This window comes from Urocitellus parryii, chromosome 1, assembly GCF_045843805.1.
Source record: "Urocitellus parryii isolate mUroPar1 chromosome 1, mUroPar1.hap1, whole genome shotgun sequence".
Classification (NCBI taxonomy): Eukaryota; Metazoa; Chordata; class Mammalia; order Rodentia; family Sciuridae; genus Urocitellus; species Urocitellus parryii.
In genome coordinates this window covers 237428726-237436943 of record NC_135531.1, presented here as the reverse complement: position 1 = coordinate 237436943, position 8218 = coordinate 237428726, and the positions used below count along the sequence as shown (strand labels likewise).

The window sequence follows — 8218 nt, the reverse complement described above, 5'->3', positions numbered from 1 at the left end:
GTTTGACTTTTAAGTTGTCTCAAGTAGTGTCTTTGTCTACCTTTAACTGGAGAAGAATGTTCTAATGATTAACTTTATAATTGCATTGCATTTTTTATTTGGAAGTGATCCTAAAATTCAATTCATGTCAATTTTTTTTTAACCAATAAGAGAACTGAAGAACAGGGGATGATGTGTTCAAGGTCACATTATTGAAGAAAAATTTGCAGTTAGAAAGTAAATTTATCACCCATATCTACTATATATTACTGCCATTCAAATATTAATTGTAAATAATTTTGGCAAGTTAACAACTTGACACTTGGAAATGTTAATGATTCTTCACCTTTAAAGAGCTTGCTCAATTAAGAAAGATATTCTGCTGTTACAACAGCACTGTAGACATATAATTGGAGTCTGGGGGAATCTAAGCATTGACATCTATGATGGTGGCATTTCTAAGTAAAACCTGATCATAAACTTTGAAGTGTGTTAATGATTACTAGTAGTATTATTCTAGAAATATATAAGCAAGGTTCTGTTGAGGGCCACAGCTGACAACAAGGTTCTTTTTTCCAAAATATTTATTTCTGGTCTAGATTGTAAAAGCATGAGAAGATGCATAACTACTTCTAAAAATTCACATATTCAGCTGTTAGTAGTAATTATACTATATTCAAAGGCAAAGAAGTATATTTCCTCATATATAAGAAAGAAGAAAATTTACTGTGAATTTCTTGATCAACCTTTAGCCTACTTTCTACATTACAACTCTAATATTATAACATCCTTATTTCAAAGAAATACTTCTTTAAATCCTTAGGAATATAACAAATTTTTGTTATTTGTTGAAAAAGGAACAAACAAATGGAACTAAACAGATTATTTACAGGACTTATGAATGCATTTACAAGTAGTATTATGTCTATGATTATTAGCTTCTAATCTCTTCACTTTCCTTCAGGACATAAGGGTTTCTGAATTCTTCTAGATCATCATACCATAGAGAATATATTTTGTTTATCAGATATTTCATTCATCAGGTTGTAGTTGCTGCAGTGAGTCATAGAAAACTATCTGCCGGGATTGTGAGAAAATCTTATTCTATTCAAATTCTTAGAGACATCTTGTGATTAAAGATATTTCATGGATATTGAAACTTAAAAAATTAAAAATTAAGCTTAGACAATATTCACTACTTTAAGCAACTATATACCGAGTATTGCTAATGAAGAGTAAAACAATCATCATTAATTATATTCTTAGTTGATAACATTCTGTTATCAAAAATAAAGTATTGCATCCCAAGATACAAGTCCTCTGGAAAGTTACTTATCAAGCTGAATTTCTTCAGAGTCTAAACTTGAAATGCTTTAGGACTTTGTGAACTACATTTTATTGGGGGCAGGGTGGGAATCAGGAGTAGTAAGAGAGGAAAGTGTATTTCACGTTCACCTGCAATCCCCATAAAGTCCAGAATAGTAGTGGCCAACATAGATATAATTTATTTATCTTCCTGACATTTATGTCTAGAAGTAGGTGATTCAGGACTGGTGTGGTCCTCTTACAGCATCAGGGAGGGAGTTTCTTTCTCTATTGTGTCTATTCTACCCTTGTCACGTCAGGACTAAGTATGACCACTCCACTTCTAGGCATCTTAAGTGAATTCTGGACAACAGGAAGTAAAGTAAAAAAAAAGAAGGAATAAAAAATACAGCTGGCTTCCTATGATGAATGATTCCTTATTTTTGCTAAGAATGATTTGACGAGCACATCTTACATTTTTTGGTCACTTTGAACTCACATGGTTACAAACAACTGCAAGGGAGGTGGCAAAAGTCCTCTTTCTTCTGGGTGTTCATTGGTTCAGCTAAAAATCAGACTTTATTACTAGAATTGATAGTACTTACTTGCTACTGTAAGTAGTAAGCATTCTTTTTTTTTTTTTTGCATCAGCAAAGAGAAAACAGCTTTGTAATGCAGTTTTTGAAACAATTCTTTTAATGGGAATTGTTTAAATCTTGTCTTGAAACTAAGCATATAACTTAAAATAACAGAAGCTATGTTTTTTTTGCAAAATATGATTTTAATTGAATGGGATTTCTCAAATAATTGAAATGTTTTCATTATACAAGTGATTATTAATTCAAATAAAGAAATAAAGCACAGTAACAGTCATGTCAATTTATATTATCTGATATTTAAAGAGTGTTTCTATACTTGCTTGCATTTTTGCTTTAATGTCTTCTACAGAACTAGGTCCTTTTGGTGTTTTAGGGAGATTTTTTTCTGTTTTTTTGAAGGAGGCTTGACCTTTTGATCTTGGTGTTGATAGTTTTAAGTCTTTTCCACTCTGGTTTGATTGTTGTGCATTTTTGGCTGGAGTGTCTTGTATAGATTTCTTCACTGGAAATTTTTCTTCAGTTTCCTCATCATCAAAATCATCATCATCATCTTATTCTTCTGCATCATCATTATCATCTTCATCAGCAGCGAGTACTACTTTTTGTTGGGGAAACTTGCTAACCGTTTCCAGGGGCAGATTGTTTTCCAGATATACTTAAGAGTTTTACATCCTCCTCCTCCTCTTCATCTTCTGATTCTGCATCTTCCTCCACAGCTACTAAGTGCTGCTGACTAATATGCACAGACCCTGAACTCCACTTCAACCTTAAGACCACAGGTGATATAATTTCAAAGCCCCCAAAGGAAACCATTGGCTGTACAATGTTGCCAGTGTTACTTTAACTGGACTGCCTTCATACCTCTCATTGCCTCTGCTCCAACAACGTACAATTCACCCTTTACACCAGCCCCCAAACAGACCATTCTTAATGATAACTGGTGCTTGTTTTCATCATTATACGCCTTAAAGTGATAATCTTTGTCAGTCTTTAGCTCACAACTGAAAAGACAGTTCTGGGGCCTCAGGAGATTCAAATTCATATATCCATGAAATCTTCTACAGGTTGGTAGCACACACTTAGGCGGGAGAGAAGGTGGATGAAAACTAGACTGCTGCCCTCGAGAAGAGATGTGCAGGATGAAATCATGCCTGCTGTAATCACATTTAAACACAACTCAAAAGAGAATTTTTTTTTCAGTTTTGGGCCTTGTTATGGATAGTTTCAATTAGTTTTGGTCACTTAAGTAATTTTGTTTACTTTCTGTAGAGCAAAATTGTTATTTTTAAAAAATTTTCTAAATAGTATAGTAGTTGAAAATAGACAAATTGAACTTCATCAAAATTAAGACGTTTTTGCATCATAGGATGTTGTCAAGAAAGTATAAAAACACAGCTGAGTGTCATGGTGCATACCTGTGATCCTAGTAACTCAGGAGGCCAAGGCAGCAGGATTGCAAGTTTGCGGCCAGCCTCAGTAACTTAGTGAGAGCTTGTCTCAAAATAAAATATAAAAAGAGCTGGCTTCGGGTGTAGCTGAGTGGTAAAACATCCCTGGGTTCAATTCCCTGTACTTACTAAATAAATAAATAAATAAATAAATAAATAAAAATTAAAAATCACTTACAGAATGAGAGAAATGTTTTCCAAATTTCCTTTTGTAGCATCCGTGAAGGATGATTAGAACGTCCCTTCAATTGCTGTTGAGGGGTTGTTCCAAGGATTCACCTGTATCATCCAAAGGTTGCAAGATCACTTGAAATATTTTCTTTCTTGTGACCATGTGCTATTGGCAATACATTAAAATTACACAAAGTAACTATGGAAAGATCAGTAACCTGGGACATTTAAGAAGTAAGTAAATATCTGGGTTAAATATTAAATTTTTATTTTTAACAACTGTGAAACAAATCACTTATATGATTTATGTGTTCATAACTATGTAAGGCAGGTAGTTTGAAATATAGTAATAATAACAGCAATAATATCACTTTTGAGTGCTCTAGTGCTAGATAGTGTGCTATGTATTTAATATACATTATCTCTTTTGAGCTTCTGGGCAACTCATAATATAATTTTGTTTTTCCTTGTATTTAAAGCTAAAAAAAATTCACTCCTAGACTTAGAACAAAGATATACATTGATGTAGTAAAAAAATGCTTTTAAAACATTCCCATTAATGTCAGACTATGCTAAGGATTGCTCCATTGCCTTGTATCTAGACCCTAGAAAAAAAGAGAATAACTTAAATTTTATTTACTCTATTCTTCAGAATTTCATGGTTCTTAAGCACTGAGATTATTTTGGGATAATCCTCAGGGTTTTAACCCTATGCAATTAACATCCCTTCTCCTAATCCAAAAGGATTAGCAAGGAAGAATCCTAAACACTGTGAGAAGATAATCTACTTTGTAGTAAGTGTTGCTATATTTGTAATGAAAGGAAAAATCCTGGAAAAGGTGCATTTATTCTTTTTGTTTGGTGTAAGGTGTCAGACCATGTCTACATGTCTATATCTCTTGAAGTACACTGCCTATAATCGCTGTGTAGCATCTGGTCATGAAAAAGGGTATTTCTGTATGTATTTCTAATCAGTTACAATTAATCAACCTTGAACATTAAACAGAGTATTCAGTTCAACACACACACACACACCACCACCACCACCACCACCACCACCATCACAATGTGGGAAAATATTACAGTAAATTAAATAATTCAGAGTATAAGAAATGATTAGTAGTATGCCTTTGAGAATCTCTCATCTTATTGGGAATGCTTAATACACAAATATTTTGGGTTGCATGTTTTGAATTATACTCAGACATCAGGTTCTTTTCTTTCTCTGTGTAAGGTGGTTTGGTAAAAAATCTTACTGTCTTTCTTGGTAGAAACTCAGTTGAGTTTATTTTATTGTTGATATATATCAAATAATTTGTTTAAAAATACTTATCAGATTCAATGTCTGGTGCATCATTTTTATGGAAAATCCAACTCCCTTTAGACATCCAAAATGTATGTAGCAACCAATTTTTTCTTTAAAAATAAATTCCTGAGTGTAAAATAACCCAAGGTGTACATTTGAGTAAATATTTGCTCTGAAGCTTTACAGCTTTGTATTTTGTTGTGTGTGTGCACATATATGAAGGTGTATGTTTAAGGGTCATTGAGAGATCCCATCCTTGGGGGATGAGGTTTGGAACAAAGGAAAATTGCTTTGTGGAGGAAACAGAAAACAATCAATCACAGTCTACCAGCTAGAATATTTGATTCTCTGAAATTTTCTAAAGTAAAAGAGCGTAGCACAGTAATGTGACTTGCTTTTATTTGACTATTATATGTTGGTTTTACATACAAGATAGTCTGGATATTAATATTTTAACCATGTTATGCTTGGATAGAAGTTAACCTTAGCAATTTTATATAATCATAACAAATTCATTGCCATCTATCTAGCAAATTACTCTCAGTAACTATTAACTTAAATTACATCTTGTCTTCATGTTAATTTTTCGTATGACTCAAATAGAATTGTTTTCTAGATATTTTCAGCCGAGTGGAAGAGATTGTTTTATAAGACAGCTGTGGAATAGAAAATTTGTCTGCAGGATTCTGTTCTTTCATTGTCTTTTTATTTTAAATTATTGTTTAAACATTTCCCTTACCTTTAGTAGTCTTTTTATTGAAAGTAAGAAAAATTAGAGGTGGGAATGAATGTTATTTTCTAGATTTACTGAATGGACTCAGATGGACTTGTTTCTGAGGAATGTGCAAGTGATTGCACAAGGATTACCAATTGTTTGTTTGTTTCTTTTCTTTTTTTTTAAACCATCCTCACAGGCTTTTTTCTCCATGTAATATTTCTATCTTTCTTTAGATTGAAAAGATTCCGGAAGAAAGATTGCACTTGGATTTGCTAGAGAATATAGAGTAGGCAGAAACCTGTGTGTGTGTGTGTGTGTGTGTGTGTATGTGTGTGTGTGTGTGTGTGTGTGCGCACACACACACATATACACATGGAAAAGGGCAATCATTTAAAAATTATTTTATATAGAAATGTCTGTAACATTCTGAAGTTGCTATACAAGATGTATTGGTTTTCTTCTTTTAATCTTTGAGAAAGATTACTTTTTCTGTATTCCATAACTTGTAATATGTTAGAATTGTGGCCCTTTGCCATTTCTAAAAATCTGGGATTCAGAATAGATTCAGAAATGATTCATAGGCTACTATATGCTGACCAGTAAGTCAATCTTCAGTGATTGCTAGATGTTAATCAGTGTGATGTTGGACACCTTGGCAAGAAAGCAATCCATAAAGAAGAAACTCAGGAAAGAAAAAAAAATGCAGTGCTTAGTATTACGAAGTTCTGTGATTTTAGAGTGCCTTGTGCCATAGCTGAAACATACCTGGATTTACATATTTTTACAAATATAAATCAATTCTCCTTTCTTTGTTTCCTCTTTGAACTCAGCAACCGCCCCCTCCCGCCCCCTGACATTCAGTCCAGGAACACTTGCCATTTCCTGGATAGTATTCAAAGTGCTGCTTATTTTGTGCCATTATAAGGCTTAGTCATTTAGTTTTTGTACTATCTTGTCATTAGAGTGTGGGAAGAGATTTGTGGTCCTAGGCTCTCTTGTTTGGTAACTAGGCAGTCCTTTCCCAATGATAATTTTAATTCTGATTGGTTTCCTTCCAAATGTGTGGAAGTACTAATTTGCTTCTGTAATGTTAATTGTGCAAAATAAATTAGTTAACAACAACAAAAATCCCCAAGCTATTTATTTTGAGTTTATTTTGCAGACATCAATTAGCATTAAATTGGCTTATCTTCTAATTTCTTAGTTCTTTGGTTCTATTTTTGATACAAGACTGCTTTTCCTCAGATGATTAAAGCTTCTTATCTCTAAATTATTATTTGAACTTAAAACTATCTATGTGCTCTATTTACCTTTCATTATACTGCTTCCTAAATTTTCAAAGTTGCCTTTTTCTTATAATTTACATTTCTGAATTTTTCTAGAATTAAAGATCATTTCAGTTATTTATGCCTTTTTTGATAGGTTAGATATCATTGAGACAGATCTACATTTTATACTGCTCTGGAAACCAAGTCACAGGAAATATTGATGGCTGTTATATTTTACATTAAAAATCTGTTTCAGCTTCTCCAAAAGGCTAGGTTTAGGGTGAAATTTTTCTATTATATTGTAACTTCTTGAAGATTAAGATTAATTCAATTTGGTTACATAGCTGAATGGTCTGAGTTGTGAATAGTACACTTGGTCAATGATCAATTTGGACCTCAGAAAAGATAATTTATGTTAGAATTATTAGCATTTTATTTAATTAAAGGTAGAAATCTATTTATTTTATGGGGATAACAAATTTTCAAGTCTAACAAAAGGGCATGGGCCTACTTAAGCATTGCATTGACCATGTGTTATAAGGACTCAGAATGGGAAAATAAATTGCAAAAGGAAGATCGCAACACAATAATGGGAAACATTTGAGCAAAAACAGTAGAAGTAAAGGTAAAGTAGGTTTATTTATATAGGTGACGTGAGACAATAAACAAAAATGGTTTAGGGACAATAGGGAAGTTATTGATGCTAAAATTAACTTGCACCTAAGATGAGAGAAAGTTCATGCTCCAATACCATGACCTAGTAACAAGTAGAATGTTTGAGTTATACAGGCTTTGTCAAACTCAAAATTTAAATGCCATTGCTTTCTTTGAACTTGCCTATTATTTTTGCCAAGTCATGAAGTTTACAGTATTATTTTCATAAGCAACATATGAACTGTGGGAAGCCTCCTGTTCTCTAGTTATTTGGAAAGTTGAACAACTCTGTATATTCTAAAACAAATGATGCTTTTAATTCTAATATTTTTAAAAAAATTTGTAGATGGACATGATATCTTTATTTTATTTGTTCTTATTTTTATGTGGTGCTTGGGATTGAACCCAGTGCCTCACATATGCTAGGCAAATGCTCTACCACTGTGGAATTATAATCATCAGATATAGATGATATATTTATTTAATTAAGAAATTCTGATATTTGTGGGGGAATTAAGAAGATATGTAACAGTAGCATACAAAAGTCAAAACCAAGGGCTAAGTTTTCGTGACTGAGTTATCTTTGCATGTGCAATTAAGTATAACTCATCCATCACTTCTTATTTAAGGGAAATAATTTTAAACACTAGAGTTTAATAATTTTGAACTTAGAGTTTATATGGTATTCATATAAATACCTAATATACTTGACTTTGAAGTAACATTTAGTTGTATAGTTTGTCAACAGGTCAATTTTTGTTTTTTCAACT

The 8218-nt window shown here is 32.5% G+C and overlaps 1 pseudogene; it reads right to left on the bottom strand.

The window, feature by feature from the left end:
- Positions 1 to 2164: 2164 nt before the first annotated feature.
- Positions 2165 to 3032, bottom strand: LOC113191094 (nucleophosmin pseudogene; annotated as a pseudogene).
- Positions 3033 to 8218: the final 5186 nt, after the last annotated feature.